Raw genomic sequence first — 3,727 nt, 5'->3', positions numbered from 1 at the left:
TCTAATCGATATACAATACTCAAGCACGCTTACATCTGTGTCCGCAGAGGGCTTTGAGAGCTTCTTGGATGTCTCTGTAGGAAACAGCCACGCCTGTCATCAAAGCAACAGCTGTCAATGAGCACAACTCACTTGAGACGCAAGAAGGAGCAAAGACGCATGTCTGTCCGGCCGCCACACGTTCTCACACAGCGCTGAGGACACGCTGTACCTCAGAGCTGCACTGCACATTCCAGACCCCAGCTGGGAGGCTCTAGTGCGGCTTAATTGTAGAGCACCGGTGCCACTGCATTTCACACACCAGACTGACTGTATTTCACATTGCATGTCACCAACTGGACCTGAAAAAAAAAAACAGGCCTCAATATATCCCTGCTATAAATATAACCAAATTTTTTCAAAAGAAGGGGCTTGAGGAGCTTATTAGCTCTGTTACAGGTGGCATTCTCTGGAATGTAATTTTCCATCTTGGATGTGGTTCATATTTAATTGTTGCGTCTTTTAATATATAAAAATAATTAAACATTAAATAATTACATTCCATATTACTTTAAATATTCTGTATATATAGTTCACAAACACACAGCTTTTCGTTTCACAAAATGTTATTTGATAAAGTGGAGTCATGTATATTACTTGTGGATTATTGTGATGTTTTTATCAGCTGTTTGAACTCTCATTCTGACGGCACCCATTCACTTTAGAGGATCCATTGGTGAGCAAAAAAACAAAACAAACACATCTACATCTTGGATAGCCTGAGGGCATGTGAATCTTCAAACTACAGTCGTGGCCAAAAAGTTTTGAGAATTACATAAATATTGGAAATTGGAAAAGTTGCTGCTTAAGTTTTTATAATAGCAATTTGCATATACTCCAGAATGTTATAAAGAGTGATCAGATGAATTGCATAGTCCTTCTTTGCCATGAAAATTTACTTAATCCTGAAAAAAACTTTCCACTGCATTGTTAAGAAGGCTTCAGGGCGTCCAAGAAAGTCCAGCAAGCTCCAGGATCGTCTCCTAAAGAGGATTCAGCTGCGGGATCGGAGTGCCACCAGTGCAGAGCTTGCTCAGGAATGGCAGCAGGCAGGTGTGAGCGCATCTGAACGCACAGTGAGGCCAAGACTTTTGGAAGATGGCCTGGTGTCAAGAAGGGCAGCAAAGAAGCCACTTCTCTCCAAAAAAAAAAAACATCAGGGACAGATTGATCTTCTGCAAAAAGTATGACGAATGGACTGCTGAGGACTGGGGCAAAGTCATATTCTCAGATGAAGCCTCTTTCCGATTGTTTGGGGCATCTGGAAAAAGGCTTGTCCGGAGAAGAAAAGGTGAGCGCTACCATCAGTCCTGTGTCATGCCAACAGTAAAGCAGACCATTCATGTGTGGGGTTGCTTCTCATCCAAGGGAGTGGGCTCACTCACAATTTTGCCCAAAAACACAGCCATGAATAAAGAATGGTACCAAAACACCCTCCAACAGCAACTTCTTCCAACAATCCAACAACAGTTTGGTGAAGAACAATGCGTTTTTCAGCACAATGGAACAACGTGCCATAAGGCAAAAGTGATAACTAAGTGGCTCGGGGACCAAAACGTTGATATTTTGGGTCCATGGCCTGAGAACTCCCCAAATCTTAAAACTTGTGGTCAATCCTCAAGAGGCGGGTGGACAAACAAAAACCCACTAATTCTGACAAACTCCAAGAAGTGATTATGAAAGAATGGGTTGCTATCAGTCAGGATTTGGCCCAGAAGTTGATTGAGAGCATGCCCAGTCGAATTGCAGAGGTCCTGAAAAAGAAGGGCCAACACTGCAAATACTGACTCTTTGCATAAATGTCATGTAATTGTCGATAAAAGCCTTTGAAACGTATGAAGTGCTTGTAATTATATATCAGTACATCACAGAAACAACGATCTAAAAGCAGTTTAGCAGCAAACTTTGTGAAAACTAATATTTGTGTCATTCTCTAAACTTTTGGCCACGACTGTATTCCTGCAGTTAATGGATTAGTTAAAGGATTAGCTCACTCTTGAATTAAAATTTCCTGATAATTTACTCACCCCCATGTCATCTAAGATGTTCATGTCTTTCTTTCTTCAGTCAAAAACAAGGTTTTTAAGAAAAACATTTCAATTTTTCAACATTTCAGATTTTTCTCCACTTTAATGAGGATCAACAGGTGGAAGGTCCAAATGCAGTTTCAATGCAGCTTCAAAGGGCTCTACACGATCCCAGCCGAAAAATAAGGGTCTTAACTAGCAAAACGTTCAGTCATTTTCTAAAACTAAATAAAAAGGTTATATACTTTTAATGACAAATGCTTGTCTTGCACTAGCTCAACTTCACGCATTACTAAATTACGTTGGAAAAGTCATGCGTGGTTAGTTCTTCATCTGTGTACTTTGGTTCAAAAGGTAGGGCAGGTAGGGTAGGGTAGGGTAGGGCAAAAAACTCCATCTCATTTTCTCCTCCAAAATCGTTTGACATTTGTTTTACCTTTTTTTTTTTGTAAAGGCCGTTTGACTTTCTTTGCAACGTTCGCTTTGTAAACACTGGGTCGGTACTTCTGTCTACGTAATGCGTGTTCTTTCCTATGTAATTACGTAATGTGTTAAGTTCAGCTAGTGCAAGATGAGCATGTGTGGCTTAAAAGTATATAAATTCATATTTTTTTTAGGAAATGACAGACAGTTTCACTAGATATGACTCTTATTCCTGGGCTGGGATCGTGTAGAGCCCTTTGAAGCTGCATTGAAACTGCAATTTGGACTTATATGAAAAGTGATTGGCCATTTTACAGGTCAATAAGTGGGCAGTTCTTGGTTAGAATAAGCTGGAATAGAACTAGACATTTTGCCTGGCTATGTGATACCAGATGAACTCTGACCTGTGAAAAAATGTGTGACCAATAGAGGATCCAGATTGACCTTATGGCTCTGTACAAACAATAGAAACTTCAAAGCTACAAGTTTTGCAGTATTGTGTATTTAAACTTCTTACATTTTTAATAATTTAATTTTTATTCGATAAAGCAACCACCTCGTTTTTTATGTCTTCGTCTCTCCATCTCTCAAGCCATACAGAACTTGACACAGATCCCAGCAGATGCACTGTCACATCCTGTCAACACAGAACTCATTATTGAATTTACACAATTCCACCAGTCATTATTAACCATTACAAAAGCTACCTGATCTCATTATAAAAATGTACCTGTGGTAACAAGACGCGAAATAGGTACCAACAAGTACATAACACCGCAGTTTCCAACAGAAATGAATACTAGAGGCGGTAAAACTGCGAGCACCTGTAATCATTTTCATACACAGTTATGATTACAGCTCCATTCGTTTCGCTTTCCAGATGCAACAAGCTTGCTCAGTATCTCAGCCACACAGAATTGGGCTTAGGATGCGGAATCTTTGGGTACGAATCCTGTGAAAAACATGACTCACGATGAACAAGCTGAAAGATCGAAAAACAAGCTAAAACGGCATGCTTGCGATTGCGTTTTTATGTCACATTCGCTTTTCTTCATACTATAGGGTATGTTTAGGTGTAGTGCAGATGGTACGTTATTTTAAAATGAGCATTAGAATTATAACATCACTCAACAGACATTTCAAGTCAGAACTGCGGTGACATACAAAACCAACATCATAAAACGTACCATATGTACGTTCATCTTACGGGGAAAAAAAAGAACACTCTTTTAGCACCA

This window comes from Garra rufa, chromosome 11 (assembly GCF_049309525.1).
Source record: "Garra rufa chromosome 11, GarRuf1.0, whole genome shotgun sequence".
In the NCBI taxonomy this organism is placed as follows: domain Eukaryota; kingdom Metazoa; phylum Chordata; class Actinopteri; order Cypriniformes; family Cyprinidae; genus Garra; species Garra rufa.
The sequence above is the reverse complement of the archived record's forward strand: the minus strand, read 5'-3'. Positions refer to the sequence as shown.